We start from the raw sequence: 23777 nt of genomic DNA, 5'->3' as shown, positions 1-23777 counted from the left end.
ATGTATTTTACCCTCAAGAATGTTCCATGTACACTTGAAAAGAACATACAGGGCCATGTTAAGGTGTGTGTTTTGAGGTAGCTGGGAGCTCAGAATGACTTTAGGCAGCCTGTCTTCTGATGGGTGAGGCTGTGTTCCTATCATGTTGGTTGTTTGGCCTGAGACTTTCCATCACTGGAGCCTGTAGGTTGATGGGTGGAGCTGGGTTTTTGTGCTGAAGTGTGGACCTCAAGGAGAGCTCACTCCAATCAATAGTCCCTGGGGCTTCTGCTACCAGTGTCCTTGTCCCCACAATGAGCTATAGTCAAGCTTCACATCCCCAGGAGGCCCTCCAAGACCCCTAGGTAGGTGTAGTCCAGGTTCATATGGAGGTACTATTTTGTGCTTGGTCCCAGTGCACATGAAACCTTGTGTGTGCCCTTCAAGACTGGAGTCTCTGTTCCCCCAACACTGTGGAGCTCCTGCACTGAAGCCCCACTCTCCTTCAAGGCTAAATTCTCTGGGGGTTCTTCCTCCTGATGCCAGACCCTCAGACTGTCTTGAAGGGCTATTTTTATGTGAGAAGATCCCTGTGTAGCCTGCGTGGGTTTAATATTTTTTGATGTGAGGGCTATTTTTAGTATACATGTCTGCCACCTCTTTCCTCAGTGTACGCTGCCCCTTATCCCCTTGATAGGAGGTGTGACTGACGTTGTGGTGACCAGAGCCTGCACTGGGTGTTGAGCAGGGCCTCCCCTTGGCACTGTAGTTGTCACTGCCCTGTCAGAGGTGGGGTCTGCTCCCTAGTTGTTGGAGTAGAGGCTCTCAGAACTGTTTCTTAGCTGTGTTTCTGATCTGTGGTACAAGGAAGGCAGGACTGGCACACTCCCACTGGGAGGGAAGCTACGGAATAATCCTCCTCTGGAGCTGTTCACCTGTGGGTGTGCTCTGTTGTGTCATCTTTCACCCATTGTGTGAGTTCTCAGATTACACTGTTGTTGGCATTGCTCTCAGCCCCACCTTAACCTTGGGTATGCTGACAATTTGCCTTGGTGTCTCTCAGACATTTCTTTCACCAGGTCACCAGCATAGACCCACTGAAGTCAGGTCCCAGAATTGCAGTAATCATGGATCTGGATCCACTGTGGGTGCTATAGGGGACAACTTAGACTATGACGTGGTCCAACCCCCACATGCATGTACCCACAAAGTCTACAGCTGCTAAAGCTAGACCTATCTCAGCTGTAGGAGCACTCATTGTTCATTCAGATGTTCTGTAGGTGCTGAGTTTACAAAGCTAGTCACAGGGGTGTAGATTTGCAGTTTGCACAGGTGCTAGAAGAGATTTCATCTTTTCTTCCTTAGTTGCACAGTCCCTGGAGCTCAGCTGTGTTTTCAGCTCCACCTTTGTGTGTGGGCCACCCACAGGGCAAAAGACCTGAACTCAGATACTCAGAAAACTATAAGATACTGATGAAAGAAATCAAAGATGGCACAAACAGATGGAGAGATATACCATGTTCTTGGATTGGAAGAATCAATACTGTCAAAATGACTATACTACCCAAAGTGATCTACACATTCAATGGAATCCCTATCAAATTACCAATAGCATTTTTCACAGAATAAGAACAAAAAAATTTACAATCAGTATGGAAACACTAAAGACCCCAGTAGTCAAAGCAATCTTGAGAAAGAAAAACAGAGCTGGAGCAATCAGGCTCCCTGACTTCAGACTATAATACCAAGCTACAGTAATCAAGACAATATGGTACTGGCACAAGAAAGATATATAGATCAATGGAACAGGATAGAAAGCCCAGAAATAAACCCATGCACATATGAGCACCTTATTTTTGATAAAGGAGGCAAGAATATACAATGAAGAAAAGACAGACTCTTCAATAAGTGATGCTGGGAAAAATGGACAGCTACATGTAAAAGAATGAAATTAAAACACTCCCTAACACCATACACAAAAATAAACTCAAAATGGATGAAAGACCTACATGTAAGGCAGACACCATCAAACTCTTAGACGAAAACCTAGAAAAAACACTCCATGACATAAATCACAGCAAGATCCTTTTTGACCCACCTCCTAGAGAAATGGAAATAAAAACAAAAATAGACAAATGGGACCTAATGAAGCTTCAAAGCTTTTGCACAGCAAAGGAACCATAAACAAGACAAAAAGACAACCCCCAGAATGGGAGAAAATATTTGCAAATGAAGCAACTGACAAAGGATTAATCTCCAAAATATACAAGCAACTCATGCAACTGAATATCAAAAAAACAAACAACCCAAACCAAAAATGGGCAGAAGACCTAAACAGACATTTCTCCAAAGAAGGCATACAGATGGCCAAAAAGCACAGGAAAAGATGTTGAACATCACTAATTATTAGAGAAATGCAAATCAAAACTGCAATGAGGTATCACCTCACACCAGCCAGAATGGCCAGCATCAAAAAAAATCTACAAACACTAAATGCTGGAGAGGGTGTGGAGAAAAGGGAACCCTCCCATGTTGGTGGGAATGTAAATTGGTACAGCCACTATGGAGAACAGTATGGAGGTTCCTTAAAAAACTAAAAATAGAGATACCATGTGATCCAACAATCCCAATCTTTGACCTATATCCAGAGAAAACCATAATTAGAAAAGATATATGCACCCCAATGTTCATTGCTACACTATTTACAATAGCCAGGACATGGAAGCAACTTAAATGTCCATAGACAGATGAATTGATAAAGTAGGTGTGGTACATATATACACTGGAATATTACTCAGCCATAAAAAAGAATGAAATAAAGTGTATATTGGCTCTGGTCCACTAACTAACAAGAAATTCCTGAAAGCCAATCTTCTCAATTTGCATCGATGAACACTCTCTTTCAGTTGTGGGAAACAAAGGTAGCAAATTAAAAAAAAATGAATGAAATAATGCCATTTGCAGCAACATGAATGGACCTAGGGATTGTCATACTGAGTGAAGTAAGTCAGACAGAGAAAAACAAATATCATATGATATTGCTTACATGTGGAACCTTAAAAAATGGTACAAATGAACCTATTTATAAAACAGAAATAGAGTCACAGATGTAGAAAACAAACTTATAGTTACCAGGGGGTAAGGGCGGGGGAAGAATAAATTGGGAGATTGGGATTAACATATACACACTAGTATATATAAGATAGATAGCTATAAGAACCTACTGTATAGCACAGGGAACTCTACTCAATACTCTGTAATGACCTATATGGGAAAAGAATCTAAAAAAGAGTGGATATATGTATATGTATAACTGATTCACTTTGCTGTACTGCAGAAACTAACACAACACTGTAAATCAACTATACTCCAATAAAAATTAATTTTAAAAAGTTAAAGAAAAATGAAAGAATGTGTATTCTACTGCTTTTGGATGGAATGCTCTATATATACTTATTAAGTTCATATGCTGTAATGTGTCATTTAAGTCCAGTGTTTCCTTATTGATCATCTGTCTGGATGATCTATCCATTGATGTAAAAGAGGTATTACCATCCCCTACTATTACTGTACTGCTGTCTATTTCTTCTGTTAGTTCTATTAATATTTGCTTTATATTAGGTGTTCCTCTGTTGTTCCTCTGTTGGGTGCATAACTGTTAAAAATGTTATATCCTCTTGTTGGATTGACCCCTTTATCATTATGTAATGCTCTTCTTTGTCTTTTGTTACAGTCTGTGTTTACAAGTCTATTGTGGTTGATATGAGAATTGTTACCCAAGGTTTCTTTCCTTTTCCATCCCTTCACCCTCAGTCTATGTGTGTCTTTAGATCTGAGCTGAGTCTCTTATAAACAGCATATATATGGGTCTTGATTTTTTTAATCCATTCAGCTGTGTTACATCTTTTGATTGCAGCATTTAGTACACTTGCATTTAAAGTAATTATTGGGGCGCCTTCAAGATGGCAGAGGAGTAAGACGTGGAGATCACCTTCCTCCCCACAAATACATCAAAACTACATGTACAAGTGGAACAACTCCTACAGAACACCTACTGAATGATGGCAGAAGACCACAGACTTCCCAAAAGGCAAGAAACTCCCCACGTACCTGGGTAGGGAAAAAGGAAAAACAGAGACAAAAGAATAGGGACGAGACCTGCACCTGGGGGAGGGAACTGTGAAAGAGGAAAAGTTTCCACACACTAGGAAGCCCCTTCACTGGTGCAGACGGGAGGTGGGCAGGGGGAAGCTTCGGAGCCATGAAGGAGAGCGCAGCAGCAGGGGCGCAGAGGGCAAAGCAGAGAGATTCCTGCACAGAGGATCGGTGCCTACCAGCACTCAAGAACCTGAGAGGCTTGTCTGCTCACCCGCTAGGGTGGGTGGGGGCTGGGAGCTGAGGCTACGGTTTTGGACGTCAGATCCCAGGGAGAGGACTGAGGTTGGCTGCATGAACACAGCCTGAAGGGGGCTAGTGCACCACAGCTAGCCGGGAGGGAGTCCAGGAAAAACTCTGGACCTGCCTAACAGGAAAGAGACCATTGCTTCAGGGTGTGCAAGGAGAGGGGATTCAGAGCACCGCCTAAATTAGCTCCAGAGATGGGCGTGAGCCGCAGCTACCAGTGCGGACCGCATAGACAAGCATGAAATGCTAAGGCTGCTGCTACAGCCACCAAGAAGCCTGTGTGCAAGCACAGGTCACCATCCACACCTCCCCTCCCGGGAGGCTGTGCAGCCCACCACTGCCAGGGTCCTGGGATCCAGGGACAACTTCTCCGGGAGAACACACAGCATGCCTCAGGCTGTTGCAATGTCATGCCAGCCTCTGCCGCCTGCAGGCTCACCCTGCATTCCGTAGCCCTCCGACCCCTGGCCTGAGTGAGCGAGAGTCCCCTGATCAGGTGCTACTTTAACCCCGTCTTGTCTGAGCAAAGAACAGACTCCCTCAGGCAACCTTCACACAGAGGTAAGGCCAAATCCAAAGCTGAACCCCAGGAGCTGTGTGAACAAAGAAGAGAAAGGGAAATTTCTCCGAACAGCCTCAGGAGCAGCAGATTAAATCTCCACAATCAACTGGATTTACCCTGCATCTGTGGAATACCTGAATAGTCATCCCAAACGTGAGGCAGTGGACTTTAAGAGCAACTGTAGACTTGGGGTTTGCTCTCTGCATCTAAATTGTTTCTGGTTTTATTTTTATCTTGGTTTAGTATTTAGATCTTATTATCATTGGTAGATTTGTTTATTGATTTGGTTGCTCTCTTCCTATTTTAATTTTATATATATATATATATATATATATTCCTTTTATTCCTTTTTCTCTTTTTGTGAGTGTGTATGTGTATGCCTGTTTGTGTGATTTTGTCTCTATAGCTTTGGCTTTGCTATTTATCCTAGGGTATGACTGTCCGGTTTTTTTTGTTTTGTTTTGTTCTTAAGTATAGTTTTTAGCACTTGTTATCACTGGAGGATTTGGTTTTTGTTTTATTGCTTTCTTCTTTATTTGTCTCTTTCATGTGTTTTTTTTTTTTACTTTTTTTATTTTTAAAAATATTTTTCTGTATTAATAACTTTATTTGATTTTATTTATTATTATTTTTTCTTTCTCTCCCTTTTCTTTTTTTTTGATTTTAAACATTCATTCATTCATTTATTTTCAGATTTGAGATATAGTTGATGTATATAATACTGCATACATTTAAGATGTACAGTGTGATAATTTGATTCACAGATACATTGCAAATGATTACCATAACAGGGTTAGTTAACACCTCCACCACCTCACATAATTACCTATTTTTTTGTTTTTGTGGTGAGAATATTTAAGATTTACTATCTTAGTAACTTTTGAGTATACAGTACAGTATTTTTTTTTAAGATTTATTATTTATTTTTGGCTTCATTGGATCTTAGTTGCGGCATGCGGGATCTTTGTTGAGGCATGCGGGATTTTTCATTGCAGTGCGTGGGCTTCTCTCTAGTTGTGGCTTGTGGGTTTTCTCTTCTCTAGTTGTGGCATGCAGGCTCCAGGGCACGTGGGCTCTGTAGTTTTGGCATGTGGGCTCTGTACTTGGCGGCATTCAGGCTCTCTAGTTGAGGTGCATGAGCTCAGTAGTTGTGGCGTGTGGGCTTAGTTGTCCTGTGGCATGTGGCATCTTAGTTCTCTGACCAAGGATCAGACCCGTGTCCCCTGCATTGGAAGGCAGATTCTTTACCAGTGGACCACCAGGAAGTCCATCAGTGTTGTGCTTCCATGTTGCTTCCATGTTGCTTGGGAGGTGAGCAACTTGATTCTTTCCCTGTAGAGCTGGGCGGTGCCTGCTGTAGATTTGTGAGTCCTCCTCCCATGGATGGCAGTTGTAACCGTGGGTATGGATGGAGTCACCTGTGTAGAGCAGTGCTGTCCAATAGAAATAAACTTACATATGTGGCTGGTATTCTACATTTTCTAGTGGCTTTTCCAGCTTCTGCATTCCTCGGCTTGTGGCCCTTTAGTCCATCTTCAAAGCTAGCAAAGGCAAACCGCACACTTCTCACACCACATCACTCTGAACTTCTATCCCTTTTCTTCTGAGGCGTGTGGCTGACAAGGTCTTGGTCCTCTGGCCAGGTGTCAGGCCTCAGACTCTGAAGTGGGAGAGCTGAGTTCAGGACATTGCTCCACCAGAAACCTCCCAGCCCCTCATAATATCAAAAAGCAAAAGTTCTCCCAGACATCTCCATCTCAATGCTAACACTCAGTTCCACTCAATGACCAGCAAGATACAGTGCTGTGCTGGACATCCTATGCTAAACAACTAGCAAGACAGGAAGACCAACCCACCTATTAGCAGAGAGGCTTCCTAAAAACATAATAAGTTCACAGACACCTCAAAACACACCACCAGACGTGGTCCTGCCCACCAGAAATAGAAGATACAGCCTCATCCAGCAGAACACAGGCACCAGTCCCCTCCACCAGGAAGCCTACAAAGCCCACTGAACCAACTTTACCCACTGGGAGCAGACACCAAAAACAACAGGAACTATGAACCTGCAGTCTAAAAAGGGAGACCCCAAACACAGTAAGTTAAGCAAACTGAGAAGACAGAGAAATACACAGTTGATGAAGGGGCAAGGTAAAAACCCACCAGATCAAACAAATGAAGAGGAAACATGCAGTCTACCTGAAAAAGAATTCAGAGTAATGATAGTAAAGATGATCCAAAAATCTTGGAAATAGAATGGAGAAAATGCAAGAAATGTTGAACAAGGACCTAGAAGAACTAAAGAGGAAACAAACAGTGATGAACAATGCAATAAATGAAGCTTAAAATTCTCTAGAAAGAATCAGTAGCAGAATAACTGAGGCAGAAGAATGGATAAGTGACCTGGAAGATAAACTAGTGGAAATAACTACAACAGAGCAGAATAAAGAAAAAAGAATGAAAAGAATTGAGGACAGTCTCAGAGACCTCTGGGACAACATTAAATGCACCAACATTCAAATTATGGGGTCGCAGAAGAAGAGAAAAAGAAAGGGGCTGAGAGAATATTTGAAGAGACTGTAGTTGAAAACTTCACTAATATGGGTAAGGAAATAGTCAATAATGTCCAGGAAGTACAGAGAGTCCCATAGAGCATAAATCCAAGGAGAAACACGTCAAGACATATGTTAATCAAATTATCAAATATTAAATACAAAGGAAAAAAATTAAAAGCAGCAAGAGAAAAACAACAAATAACATACAAAGGAATCCCCATAAGGTTACAGCTGATTGTTCAGCAGAAACTCTGAAAGCCAGAAGGGAGTGGTAACACATATTTAAAGTGATGAAAGAGAAAAACCTACAACCAAGATTACTCTACCCAGCAAGGATCTCGTTCAGATTCAACAGATAAATTAAAACCTTTACAGACAAGCAAAAGTTAAGAGAATTCAGCACCATCAAACCAGCTCTACAACAAATGTTAAAGGAACTTATCTAGGCAGGAAACACAAGACAAGGGAAACACCTCCAAAAACAAACCCAAAACAATTAAGAATATGGTAATAAGAATTTACATATTGGGCTTCCCTGGTGGCACAGCGGTTGAGAGTCCGCCTGCCAATGCAGGGGACACGGGTTCGTGCCCCAGTCCGGGAAGATCCCACATGCCGCCGAACGGCTGGGCCCGTGAGCCATGGCCATTGAGCCTGCGTGTCCGGAGCCTGTGCTCCACAACGGGAGAGGCCACAACAGTGAGAGGCCTGCGTACAGCAAAAAAAAAAAAAAAAAAAAAAAAGTTATACATATTGATAATAACCTTAAATTTAAATGGATTAAATGCTCCAACCAAAAGACATAGACTGGCTGAATGGGTACAAAAACAAGACCTGTATATATTCTGCCTACAAGAGACCCATTTCAGACCTAGGGGCACATACAGACTGAAAGTGAGGGAATGGAAAAAGATATTCCATTCAAATGGAAATCAAAAGAAAGCTGGAGCAACAATTCTCATATCAGACAAAATAGACTTTAAAATAAATACTATTACAAGAGACAAAGAAGGACACTACATAATGATCAAGGGATCAATCCAAGAAGAAGATATAACAATTGTAAATATTTATGCACCCAATGTAGGAGCATCTCAATACATAAGAGAATTGGTAACAGCCATAAAAGGGGAAATTCGACAGTAACACAATAATATTATGGGACTTTAACACTCCACCTTCACCACTGGACAGATCATCCAAAATGAAAATAAATAAGAAACACAAGCTTTAAATGATACATTAAACAAGATGGACTTAATTGATATTTATAGGACATTCTATCCAAAACAACAGAATACACTTTCACCTCAGGTGCTCATGGAACATTATCCAGGATAGATTATATCTTGGGTCACAAATCAAGCCTTGGTAAATTTAAGAAAATTGAAATCATATCAAGTGTGCATTCCGACCACAACGCTTTGGGACTAGATATCAATTACAGGAAAAAATCTGTAAAAAGTACAAACACATGGAGGGTAAACAATACACTACTGAATAACCAAGAGATCACTGAGAAAATCAAAGAGGAAGTCAAAAATTACCTAGAAACAAAAGACAATGAGAACATGATGACCCAAAACCTATGGGATGCAGCAAAAGCAGTTCTAAGAGGGAAATATATAGAAATACAATCCTACCTCAAGAAACAAGAAACATCTCTAAAAAACAACCTAACCTTACACCTAAAGCAATTAGAGAAAGAAGAAGAACAAACAACAACAACAACAACAAAAAACCCAAACATACAAAATAACAAAGAGAAGGAAAGAAATGATAAAGATCAGATCAGAAATAAATGAAAAAGAAATGAAGGAAATGATAGCAAAGATCAATAAAACTAAAGGCTGATTCTCTGAGAAAATAAAATTGATAAACCATTACCTGGACTCATCAAGAAAAAAAGGGAGAAGACTAAATCAATAGAATTAGAAATGAAAAAGAAGTAACAACTGACACTGTAGAAATACAAAGGACCATAAGAGGTTACTACAAGCAACTATATGCCAATAAAATGGGCAACCTGTAAGAAATGGACAAATTTTTAGAAAAGCACAACGTTCAATTCTAAACCAAGAAGAAATAGTAAATATAAACAGACCAATCACTAGCACTGAAATTGAGACTGTGATTAAAAATCTTCCAACAGAGGGCTTCCATGGTGGCGCAGTGGTTGAGAGTCTGCCTGCCGATGCAGGGGATGCAGGTTTGTGCCTCGGTCCAGGAAGATCCCACATGTCGCGGAGCGGCTGGGCCCGTGAGCCATGGCCACTGAGCCTGTGCAACCGGAGCCTGTGCTCCGCAGTGGGAGAGGCCACAATAATGAGAGGTCTGCGTACCGCAAAAAAAAAATCTTCCAACAAGCAAAGCCCAGGACCAGATGGCTTCACAGGAGAATTCTATTAAACATTTAGAGAAGAACTGACACCTATCTTTCTCAAACTCTTCCAAAACATAGCAGAGGGAGGAGCACTCCCAAACACATTCTACGAGGCCACCATCACCTGGACACCAAAACCAGACAAAGATGTCACAAAGAAAGAAAACTACAGGCCAGTATCACTGATGAACATAGATACAAAAATTCTCAACAAAATACTAGCAAACAGGATCCAAAAGCACATTAAAAGGATGATACACCATGATCAAGTGGGGTTTATCCCAGGAATGCAAGGATTCTTCAATAAATGCAAATCAATCAATGTGATAAACCATATTAAAAACTGAAGGAGAAAAACCAAATGATCATCTCAATAGTTGCAGAAAAAGCTTTTGACAAAGTTCAACACCCATTTATGATAAAAACCCTGCAGAAAGTAGGCATAGAGGGAACTTACCTCAACATAATAAAGGCATTTATGACAAAACCACAGCCAACATCATTCTCAATGCTAAAAGATTGAAACCATTTCCACTAATATCAGGAACAAGGCAAGGTTGCCCACTCTCACCAATATTCAACATACTTTTGGAAGTTTTAGCCACAGAAATCAGAGAAGAAAAAGAAATAAAGGAATCCAAATCAGAAAAGAATAAGTAAAGCTGTCACTGTTTGCAGATTACATGATACTATACATAGAGAATCCCAAGATGCTACCAGAAAACTACTAGAGCTAATCAATGAACTTGGTAAAGTAGCAGGATACAAAATTAATGCACAGGAAAATCTTGCATTCCTATATACTAATGATGAAACATCTGCAAGTGAAATTAAGAAAACACTCCCATTTACCATTGCAACATAAAGAATAAAATATCTAGGAATAAACCTACCCAAAGAGAAAAAACACCTGTATGCAGAAAACTATAAGACACTGATGAAAGAAATTAAAGATGATACAAACAGATGGAGAGATATACCATGTTCTTGGATTGCAAGAAGCAACATTGTGAAAATGACTGTACTACACAAAGCAATCTACAGCTTCAATGCAATCCCCACCAAACTACCAATGGCATTTTTTACAGAACTAGAACACAAAACTTCACAATTTGTATGGAAACACAAAACATCTCGAACAGCAAAAGCAACCTTGAGAAAGAAAAATGGAGCTGGAGGAATCAGACATCCTGACTTCAGACTATACTATAACACTACAGTTATCTAGTCAGTATGGTACTGGCACAAAAAAAGACATATAGATCAATGGAACACAATAGAAAGCCCAGAAATAAACCCATGCACATATGGGCACCTTACTTTTGATAAAGGAGGCAAGAATGTACAATGAAGAAAAGACAGCCTCTTCAATAAGTGGTGCTGGAAAAAATGGACAGCTACATGTAAAAGAATGAAATTAGAACACTCCCTAACACCATACACAAAAATAAGCTCAAAATGTTTGAAAGACCTAAATGTAAGGCCAGACACTATCAAACTCTTAGAGGAAAACCTAGATAAAACACTCTATGACATAAATCACAGCAAGATCCTTTTTGACCCACCTCCTAGAGAAATGGAAATAAAAACAAAAATAAGCCAGTGTGACCTAATGAAACTTAAAAGCTTTTGCACAGCAAAGGAAACCATAAACAAAATGAAAAGAAAACCCTCAGAATGGGAGAAAATATCTGCAAATGAAGCAACAGACAAAAGATTAATCTCCAAAATTTACAAGCAGCTCATGCAGCTTAATATCCAAAAAATAAACAACTCAAACCAAAAATAGGCAGAAGACCTAAATAGACATTTCTCCAAAGAAGATATACAGATTGCCAACAAACACATGAAAGGCTGCTCAACATCGCGACTCATTAGAGAAATGCAAGTCAAAACTACAGTGAGGTATCACTTCACACCAGTCAGAATGGCCATCATTAAAAATTCTACGGACAATAAATGCTGGAGAGAGTGTGGAGAAAAGCGAACCCTCTTGCACTGTTGGTGGGAATGTAGATTGATACAGCCACTATGGAGAACAGTATGGAGGTTCCTTAAAAAACTAAACATAGAACTACCATACGACCCAGCAATCCCACTACTGGGCATATACCCTGAGAAAACCATAATTCAAAAAGAGTCATGTACCACAATATTCATTGCAACACTATTTAGAATAGCCAGGACATGGAAGCAACATAAATGTCCATCGACTGATGAATGGATAAAGAAGATGTGGCGCATATATACAATGGAATATTACTCAGCCTTAAAATGAAATGAAATTGAGTTAGTTGTAGCGAGGTGGATGGACCTAGAGACTGTCATACAGAGTGAAGTAATTCAGAAAGAGAAAAATAAATACTGTATGCTAACACATATATGTGAAATCTAAAAAAAAAAAAGTTCTATAGAACCTAGGGGCAGGACAGGAATAAAGACGCAGATGTAGAGAATGGACTTGAGGACTTGGGGAGGGGGAAGGGTAATCTGGGACGAAGTGAGAGAGTGGCATGTGCATATATACATTACCAAATGTAAAATAGATAGCTAGTGGGATGCAGCCGCATAGCACAGGGAGGTCAGCTCCGTGCTTTGTGACCACCTAGAGGGGTGGGATAGGGAGGATGGGAGGGAGACGCAAGACAGAGGAGATATGGAGATGTATGTATATGTATAGCTGATTCACTTTGTTATACAGCAGAAAGTAACACACCATTGTAAAGCAATTATACTCCAATAAAGTAGTTAAAAATAAATAAATAAGTAAATAAAGTAATTATTGATAGGTATATACTTATTGCAATTTTGTTAATTGTTTGTTGGTTGTTTTTATAGTTCTATGTTTCTTTGTTTTTCTCTTGGACCCTTCCTTTGTGGTTTCATGGATTCCTTTAGTGTTATGTTAAGATTCCTCTTTATTTTTTGTGTGTCCATTATAGGTGTTTGATTTGTGGTTGTCATGAGTTTTATGTACATATTGACCCATATATATAGCCATCTATTTTTAAAAATTTATTTATTCATTTAATTTTGTCTGCATTGGGTCTTCACTGCTACCCACAGACTTTTGTCTAACTGTAGTGAACGGGGCTACTGTTCATTACAGTGCTCGGGCTTATCATTGCAGTGGCTTCTCTTTTTGTGGAGCATGGCCTCTATGGTGCACAGTAGTTGTGGCTCATGGGCTCTAGAGCTCAGGCTCCGTAGTTGTGGTGCATGGGCTTTGTTGCTCCGCAGCATGTGGGATCTTCCCGGACCAGTGCTTGAACCAATGTCCCCTGCATTGTCAGGAGGATTCTCAACCACTGTGCCACCAAGGAAGCCCTAGCCATCTTTATTAAGCTGATAGTCACTTAAGTTCAAAGGCATTCTAAGAGCACTACATTTTTACTCCACCCCCCACATTTTATGTTTTTGATGCCATATTTTTATTCTGTGTATACAAAGTTACAGTTGATTGTACCCTTTTACATTTTAACCTTCATACTAGCTTTTTAAATAACTGATCCACTGCCATTACCATATATTTGCCTTTACCAGCAAGATTTTTCTTTTATATATTTCCTTATTTCTAAGTGTGGACTTTTTTGCTTAAAGAAGACATTTTAATATTTCTTGTAAGGCCAGTTTAGTGGTGATGATCTCCTTTAGTTCCTGCTTGGCTAGAAGACTCATCTCTCCCTCAATTCTGAATGATAACATTTCCAGGTAGAATATTCCAGTTTGTAAGTTTTTTTCCTTTAGCACTTTAAATATATTCTGCCACTTCCTTCTGGCCTGTAAAATTTCTGCTGAAAAATCAGCTGATAATCTTATAGGGTTTCCCTTGTATGCGATTAGTTGTCTTTCTCTTGCTGCCTTTACGATTCTCTCTTTAACTTTCCCCATTTTAATTACAATATATCTTGGTGTGGCTCTTTTTAGGCTCATCTTGTTTAGGACTCTCTGTGCTTCCTGTTCCTGATGTCTATTTCCTTTCATGGGTTAGGGAAGCTTTCAGTCATTAATTCTTCAAATAAGTTTTCTGTCTCTCTATTCTCTTTCTGGGACCCTTATAATATGAATGTTAGTATGCTTGATGTTGTCCCAGAGACTCCTTAAATTCTCAGTTTAAAAATGTCGTTCTTTCTATCCTTCTGATAGAATGATTTTTACTACTCTATCTTCCAGATCACATATCTCTTCTTCTCTATCATCTTATCTGCTGCTTATCCCCTCTAGTATATTTTTTATTTCAGTGATTGTATACTTCAGTTCTGGTTGATTCTTTCTTATTTTCTCAATCTTCGTTGAAGTTCTCACTTGGCTGCCAGCAGAAGGCATTCTTCTCCTGAGTTTAGTGAGCATTCTTATGACCATTTCTTTGAATTCTTCATCAGGTAAATAAATTCCGTTTCACTAGGGATTTTTTCTTGATTTTTTTGTTGTTGTTCTTTCATTTGAAACATATTCCCCCATTTTTCTTGACTTTCCATTTTTGTTTCTATGAATTAGGTGAAACAGCTACATCTCCTGATCTTGAAGGAGTGGACTTGTGTGGAACATCCCCTGTGTAGACTACCTGCACCTGGCAACTCTGTCAGACTGGCTGGGCTGGCATTGGCATGGGCCAGGAGCAATCCCTGAGGAGCACTGCACCAAAGGCCACCTTGGCAGGGTGGCTGGAGCTGGAATGGGTCCTAGCCAGGGGCAGTCCCTACATAGTGCCACACTGAGGCTGCCTTGGAGGGGTAGCTGGAGTTAGAGTGGACTCAGTCTGGGGGAACTCAAACAATGGCACTCACCAGTGCCTCCAACTCCAAAGAAGGCTCTAGCAATTTCCTGCCTGTTTGGCAGAAGTTCTAAGGTTAGTAAATGGATTTCCTTCCTGTAGAGTCAAGATGCCCTATAAACTGCTGGGTTTTTTGTTTTTTTTTTTTGCTGTGGCCCCAGGCAGGCAAGTGTGTGCTAGGACCTCTCAGCTATAACCCTCTCTCCTGCAGGTTGCTGCATCAGGGGTTGTGTTCCTGTGGAAACGGTGTTTCTCTTTTTCCTACCCATTTCTATGTGGACCTTCTGAGTACAGTAGGTCCTTCAGTTAGCCCTCAGGTCTTCTTCAGGGAAAATTGCTTATATATAGGTATAGATTTATTGTGACTATGGGAGGAGATGAGCTCAGGTTCTTCCTACTTGCCAATTATCTTGGACCCCTCTTGAATTCTGATGTTTCTTATGGAAGTTTTTAGAAAGTAAAATTTGATTATTATTTTGGAGGTAACTGAATTATGGTCCTCTGTAGAAAATGTATGGATCTTCTATAAAACCAAGACACCATGGTTCTATCATAGTATTTCTTCAGAGAAAAAGACCCTGTGCTTTGTAAACAAACAAACAAAACAAAACAAAACAAAAAACAGAAAATGCTGTTGGGATAAAAAGACTTCCTAAAATATATTGCTCATTGAATAGAAATAATGTTTCTTTTCCAACTGTCTTGTTTGCTTGTACTTAAAAAGCATAAGTTATGAGTTATTTTAATTATTCTACTCTTTAATTGTATTCCTCAAGGCTCATTTACTTGAGATCTCTTTTCCACAGCTAAAGCTAATGTTTAATTCTACTGAATAAACAAAACAAGTGATGAGATACTACAATCTATAAAGATAAATCTCAAGTCAATATAGACTGTCCTCATTTTATAACTACTTATAATGGTTTAATTCTATCAGTTTTCTTAATTAGACATCTACCAATGCAAAATTCACTCTATTCCTATGTTTTAATTTCATAGAAAAATTTAGATTAATATGTGTAATTGATTGCTTTAGTGTACTGTCAGAAATGTCCCTGCTTTAAAACATAGTTTCAAATAGTCAAAAAGATTTATTTGTATGACCACATGAGAAAAATGCCAAGTTGCAAGGATTTAAGAACAATTTTTGAAGTATCTAGGCAAAAATCAAGTTTGTATCTCTCCAAAATTATTTTTTGTTAATAATTCATTATATATAAAAAGGGGTGCTAGGCTATAAAACCTGATGAATGCATTATGATTTGTTTATGGTGCTGTTATGGGAAGAATTGTATTATTCTCTAAATTCATATGTTGCAATCCAGCACCTCAGAATGTGACCATATTTGGAGATAAGGGCTTTACAGAGGTGATTAAGTTGTATGCAGTCATTAGGGTGAGCCCTAATTCAATATGACTGATGTCCTACTAAGGGGAAGTTTGGACACAGACATGTACAGAGAGAACACAATGTGAAAACACAAGAAGATAGCCATCTACAAGCTAAGGAGGGAGGCTTGGAGCAGATCCTCCTTCACAGCCCTCAGAAGAAATTAAAATTTCCAACTCTTTGATCACAGATGTCTAGCCTCATAGAACTGTGAGAAAATAAATTTCTGTTGTGTATGCCATCTAGTATCTACTTCTTTGTTAAGGCAGCCCTAGTAAACTAATACAGGTGTTAATTCCAGTTCTTGTTCTTATAACCAATAAATATCTCTTGAGCTTGTCAAAGACTGTGAATAGTCTAGGATTTACTCTACTTGCAAGCTAACAAGCTAGCCTTTTAGTGTTTCTTGGCTGCCAGCAGAAGGCATGAGATTCCTGGGTCAGAGACAAGGACTTCATTACCAATGGCAAAAGCAGTGGGTGTACATGGGTTCCTTATTCCCTCCACATCACACAGGGCCAACACAAAGGGTCCATGATGAATGCCTGTAAGTACAATGAGTTGTGTTATAGGACAGGAGCACACAGAGCTTAGGTGAGTCATCACTATTACAGTAAGTGGAAAGAGACCTCCTCTTTGTCTGAGAAGAGATACTACCTCACATCTCAGGATTACTCACTGCAAACAACTCAGAAGTGACCCACATAAAGAGTGGTCAAGGCCTTATATCCTTGGCATACTCGGAAAGAACATGCAAAGATACTCAGGGTCAATTGTGGCTTGCCTCTCCAACAGAGTTATTATGTGTCAGGCACAATGCTGGAGGCTCTAGTTGTGGAGACAAACAAGGTAAAAGATAAGTCCAATATGGAATATTAGGTGCTATGATAAGTGTCAAAGTATGTGGAAATGTGGAATTCTTTAAAAGTTGGGTGGGAGATTACCTGGTTTTATATAAGGTAGTCAGAGTGTGTTTCCTAGAGAATTTGATAGCTTAACTGACTCTTAGAGGATCAATAAGAATTCTGTATTTGAAGAGATAGAGAAGAAGAATGAGAGGCAGTTCTAAGCAGCATAAAAAATTAAAGTCCAGGAGGTGAGAAAAGGATTGGTGCAATTGGAAATATGAAACATTTAATATATCTGGAAGGTAATAAGTGAGGGGCTGTGCCATTAGATGCAAGGACTGATCTAAATTATCAAGGGAAAAGAAGGACGGTGTTAAATATGGGAGGAAGGTAGAGAGTATGGATGGACTAGAGGGATTTTCTGGGGATGCCTGATAACTCCTGACTTTTCTTTTCCAATGGTATAGAAAAGAAAGTCTAAAAGTCTTTAAAAGCAGGATCACCAAAGGCTCAGATCTTTTAGAGATGACTGTTTGCATCCACCCACAGGATTAACTGAGAGATGACAAGAGAAAGGGTATAAGAATTTTAGGAATCGCTTACTAGATTTGCTTATTAGAACTTTAGAATGGTTGCAAAAACAATGACCATAAAAGTTTCCTGTATTTTCTTCCTTATGTTTCAAGCATAAATAAAATTGTTTTAGATAATTTTTCTATTTTTTTCTTTTAAACCATTAAGAAGAGGCTTTTTTTCTTTTATTGAGATATAATTGACAATGTATAAGTTTAAGGTATAATGACTTGACTTACATATATTGTGGTATTGTTTTCTTTTTCAATCTTCTTTCTCCAACTTAAAAATGATATATTGGTGCTCCATTTAGTCCTTAGATTACAGAAAACAGAGACGTGGTTGTTTTAGAAATAGGGCAGAAATGGTCATTACCTAGAGATCCTGTATTTGGAGCTGCATGTAGAAAAAGATTAGACTTTGGAGAGACAACAGGTGTGTGTGTGTGTGTGTGTGTGTGTGTGTGTGTGTGTGTGTGTATTTAATGAGGGAGAACTGCACTATATTAGGAAGAAGCATTTTTTAAGAAGCATTTTGTAAAAATGTAAGGAGGGCATATTGAGAAGTCAAGGGATGGACCATGGATATATAGATAATTTGTCCATTCTTTTTGGCCACCTGGTATCTGAGAGTCATTCTTATGTTTGGGGAATCTACCATCTTTTGATACAGACCATTACTTTCACTCCTAAAGCCAAAAGTGCCAGACAGTTACTTCCCAACTCTCCTTGTGGTATAGGTCACTTGCATGTGATCTATACTCTGTTAGTCAAATGTACTGTTTTCTCCCCACCCCACCCAAATTTCTCGGTTGTACACTAGCAGTAAAAATTATTGGGTACTACGCAGACTCTGTTCTCGTGAAGGTGTTAACAGTGGCATAGGTTGTGATTTTATCAGTGGCATCCATGTTCGAGGATCAGAAATGTTAGTGATGCAAACAGAGGTATCTGTGCCCAGATTCAATGACAATTCTAGTCGTTGACTGGGTTGATTGATTCTGGCTCTGTGGCTGCTAAAATGCACTGTTGTTTTCCAATCTTGCTGTAGAACCTGTGAGATACTGAAAGTCTTTTCACTAAAATCCTTCCGACCCAGATTAACCAGAGTTGGTTTCCCTGGCCAGCAGCTCAGAACCCTCACTGACATAGTAGGTGACGGAAGAGTCAGGGCTGAGAGTTAGATACCCAGTGGCTCATGCAAGCTGGTAGATGGTAGGCCCTTATTTGAGATGGGTACATAGGAATTGCTGCAGATTTAAGTAGGGGTGCGATGAGATTAATTTTGGACAAGTTGAGTATGAGTTGTCTTAGAGACATCCAAATGGATATGTCCAGTAGGCATTGGATATGCCAATCTCATCCATGGGAGAGAGATTTGAACTGGCCAAAGATTTGGATTCACCATCATATAAAGGGCAAAGTGGAGCCTGGAAAGTGTATGAGCTCTCCAGGGTAAGTGTATAGAATGAGGAGAGGGCCTAGGAATTCTATGATTAGATAATGGACCCTGCAAGAAAGGTGCAAAGGTCAATGAACACTAAGATTGTGTGAGGGCACAGAAGCCAAGGCTCACCTGTGTTGAGCATCACCGACTGGACATCCAGTGGGAAGATGATGAGATGTGTGCCTGGATATGTATTGCTAACCCTGCCAGGAACAGTCTCAGAGAAATGGTGAGGCTGAAGATAGCAGGCAGTGGAATGGGGAGAAAGGAATCCCAACCCTAGCACTGCAGGACATCAGGGCAACCTACAGCAAGGATGGCAGGTAGATTCCTGAAGCTGCTTTTTCAGTCACGTGATTCTGTTCCTTTTTTATTGAAGTGAGTAGGAGGTGAGAAACCTACCCAGATTATAATCACCTGTTTCAAGAAGCTTGCGTGAAGGTAGGAGAGATATAGGAAAGGGTATGAAGAGAGAGTGTACGGTTGAGGGAGGATTTGTTCAAAACATGGGAGAAAATAGAGTGACAAATTCATTCTGGTTTTCACACGGAGAGTCCCATGAGCCCAGGAAACCCTCTCATTCTGCAGTAAACAGGATGGTTGGCCATTCTAAATTCAGATGCTAGTGACATCTGGTTAATATTGAATGCTGGAGACAGGAGCACCCAGTTACCAAGCAAGGTCCTGGGGGGATGAGGAGGATTGAGACAGAGCTCAAGAGGACAGCTTAGACAGAAGAAGCACCTCTTCCTTGGTGATGGAGAAACAGAAAGGAGTGTGTGTATTTGGGTAACCCTGCAGTGCTGGAAAGTGGTAGAAAATGGAGGGAGTTTATTCATCTTTTCTCTGTGAGATTGCAAGACATGAGGTCATTTCCTGGATCTGAGCAGGGAAGTGATGAGGAAGGAGGTCTGAGGAAAGCAGAAAAGGTTTGCAGTCATCTCCTGACAGGAGAGAATAAGAAATTTTAGGGACCCACCTGAAGTTGGATTTGATGATATATGGTCATTCTCCTTAAGTTTTCTTTTCTCCTTCCCCAGACTCCAGGAAAATGGTGAGAGGTGGATAAGTTTCTAAAGGTATTAACCCTCCAAGACAAAGGAGATGGGAGCAGAATCATCCAAGGATGAAATATTTCAGCAAACTTAGTGGCGAGAGGAAATGTGCTTGCAGAGTGGAGTTGGCTACCCCACAGGTGTCCAGAGAAGGGAGCTCAGTGAAAAGGGACTCAGTTTCCCTTTGCAGATGCCAGGAGACTCGGGATCAGCAATAGGCATGTGGGGGTGAAGTAGGGAGCTATTGGCTGACAGTATTGGTTGCAAGTCTGGACATAAAGTCATTTTTATTCTTCAGGCTTCTCCCTGCCCCATCACCAGGATGCCTGAAGGATTCTTCTCTGGAGAAACTAAAAGAAAGACTTTCATATCTTCATATTTGCTGTACCTTGTGTGTCTCACCAGGTTAAGCCCCATGGAGAGTCTGGGAGGGACATTTCTACAAAGGAAATTTGGTGTGCTACTACACAAAAAAGTAGAAATAGGAATGGGATCTGGGCAGAAAACACCCATCTGTCACTGGGCGGGGGGGGGGGGTGATATTTAAGCTAAACCTAAAGAAAGAGAAGGAGAAAGCAATACAAAGCATTGGGTAGAATGTTCCAGGCAGAGGGAACAGCATATGCAAAGGCCCTAGTGTGGGAAAGATATTAAAATATTTTAAAAACTGAAGGAAGACAAGTGCTACTGGTGCCTAAGGACCAAGAAGAAAACTGTGAGATGAATTTGAGAGACAGAGGGACCAGGGTTTTGTTTTTGTTTTTTTGGCGGTACGCGGGCCTCTCACTATTGTGGCCTCTCCTGTTATGGAGCACAGGCTCTGGACGCGCAGGCTTAGCGGCCATGGCTCATGGGCCTAGCCGCTCCGCGGCATGTGGGATCTTCCCGGACTGGGGCACGAACCCGTGTCCCCTGCGTCGGCAGGCGGACTCTCAACCACTGCGTCACCAGGGAAGCCCGGGACCAGGGTTTTGTAGACCCTTGTGTGTCATAGTTAGAGTGTGGTTTCTTTCCTGAATATGAAGAGAAGCCACTGAAGCAGGACTGACCAGAGCCTATTTTTATTCTGTATGGAGTTAGGTTGTTGTGAAGATGAAGGTGGCTTGGACCAAGGTGATGGCATTGAGGACAGAAGGACATGGCTAGATACAAGATGCGTTTTGGAGGTCCTCCTGCTATACTTTGGTTCCTCTAGAATCTGTCATTACCCAATAGCCATGAGGATCTCCTTAAACTGTTAATCAGGTAATGTTTGTTGAATGAATGAAGGTCTGATTTACAGGTGCCTTACTGATCAGAAAATTAAGCAAAAATACCATAATACTTTTTACTTAATGTCATAAGCACTCAATACAGAACTTATATATGAGGTAACTGAAGCCCAGAGAGGTCAAGTGATTTGCCTGAGGCCACACAGCTGGTAAGTGGCACAGCGTTTCCAGATGCATGCTCTTAATCAATACTCTGCTGCCTCTCTTCAGATACTGGGTTCAGCCATTTTGACAAATTTAAAATAAATGATTTATTTATATAAACAGCTCATACAACTCAATAACAAAAAACCAAACAACCCAACTGAAAAATGAGCAGAAGACCTAAATAGACATTTCTCCAAAGAAGACATACAGATGGCCAACAGGCACATGAAAAGATGCAAAACATTGATTATTATTAAAGAAATGCAAATCAAAACTACAGTGAGGTACCACCCCTCACTGGTCAGAATGTCCATCATTAAAATGTCTACAAATAACAAATGATGGAGAGAGTGTGGAGAAAAGGGAACCCCCTTGCCCTGTTGGTGGGAATGTAAGTTGGCACAGCCACTATGGAGAACAGTATGGAAGGTCCTCAAAATACTAAAACTAGAGTTGCCATATGATCCAGCAATCACACTCCTGGGCATATCCAGACAAAATCATAATTCAAAAAGATACATGCACCCCAATGTAAATAGCAGCACTATTTACAATAGCCAAGACATAGAAAAAAACTAAATGTACATTGATAAATGGATGAATGGGTAAAGAAGATGTGGTACATATATACAATGGAATACTACTCAGTCATAAAAAGAATGAAATAATGCCATTTGCAGCAACATGGATGGACCTAGAGATTATTACACTAAGTGAAATAAGTCAGAAAGAGAAAGACAAATACCATATGATATCTCTTATAGGTGGAATCCAAAATATGACACAAATGAACTTATCTATGAAACAGAAACAGACTCACAGACATAGAGAATGGACTTGTGGTTGCCAAGAGGGAGAGGGATGAGTGAGGGATGGATTGGGAGTTTAGGATTAGCAGATGAAAACTGTTACATAGAGAATGGATAAACAGCAAGGTCCTATTGTATAGCACAGGGAACTATATTCAATATCCTGTGATAAACCAAATTGGAAAAGAATATGAAAAAGAATGTATATATATATGTATAACTTAATCACTTTGCTGTACAGCAGAAATTAACACGTTGTAAATCAGCTATACTTCAATAAAATAAATTTAAAAATAAAATAAAATGATTTTTTATAAAACTGAAACATATTGGATATTGAATCATTTGTAAGAAAGAACCAAAGAATGGGTTTATAGAAGAGGCTGGGTTGAGAACAAAGGTTCAAGTACAAAATTTCAAAGGAAATTTTTTATTTTTGGCTTCAAACAATACAAATTTATTCTCTGACAGTTCTGGAGGTCAGAAATCTCACTGGGCTAAAACCCAAGTATCAGCAGAGTAGGGTCCTTCTAGAAGCTCTAAGGGAGAATTTGTTTCCTTGCTTTATCCAGTTTCTAGAAGCCTCCTGTATCCCTTGGCTCATGGCCTTTTCCTCCACCTTCAAAATCAGCCACATAGCATTTTCAAATCTGTATGACTTTGACCATCCTGCCTAACTCTTATAAGGACCATAGTGATTAGGTTGGGCCCACCCAGATACTCCAGAAGAATCTTTCCATCTCAAGATGATTAACTTAATCACACATGCACATGCAAAGTCCCTTTGGCCATGGAACTTCACATATTCACAGGTTTGGGGAAATAGGTCATGAAAATTTTAAGGAGGGGGACCTTTATTTTGCCTATCACGTGTCATTTCTTGTTCATTTTTTTAACACAAATAATCCATGTTCATTACAGAAAAGTTAGAAAATACAGAAAATTTTTAAATTAGAATATAAACTTTTAAAATATCTCCATTTTGTTCTTTAAAAAAAAAGCAAACTAACCTGACTAAGTATTCTCTAACACACTTTCTCATTTTACCATATAATGTAATTATCCTCCCATAACAACAGATGTAACTCTATATACCAGCATTTTATTGACTGTACAATGTTCTATTATGATATTGATATAGTACTATAATTTTTGAACATGTAGGTTGTTTCCAGGTTTCTGTACATACTAATAATGATGTTATAATGTCCTTGTCAGCGCATATCTGTATATTTGCCTGATATTTTCTGAGGGTGAGTTCCAAGCAACATAATTACTAGGCCCACGGCTGTGGCTGCTTTTTTTTTGTTTTTTTAACATTTTTATTGGAGTATAATTTTTTAACAAGGTGTGTTAGTTTCTGCTTTATAACAAAGTGAATCAGTTATACATACACATATGTTCCCATATCTCTTCCCTCTTGCGTCTCCCTCCCTCCCACCCTCCCTATCCCACGCCTCTAGGTGGTCACAAACCACCGAGCTGATCTCCCTGTGCTATGCAGCTTCTTCCCACTAGCTAGCTATTTTACGTTTGGTAGTGTATATATGTCCATGCCACTCTCTCACTTTGTCACAGCTT

This window comes from Lagenorhynchus albirostris, chromosome 7 (genome assembly GCF_949774975.1).
Source record: "Lagenorhynchus albirostris chromosome 7, mLagAlb1.1, whole genome shotgun sequence".
In the NCBI taxonomy this organism is placed as follows: Eukaryota; Metazoa; Chordata; class Mammalia; order Artiodactyla; family Delphinidae; genus Lagenorhynchus; species Lagenorhynchus albirostris.
Note: the sequence above shows the minus strand (reverse complement) of the source record.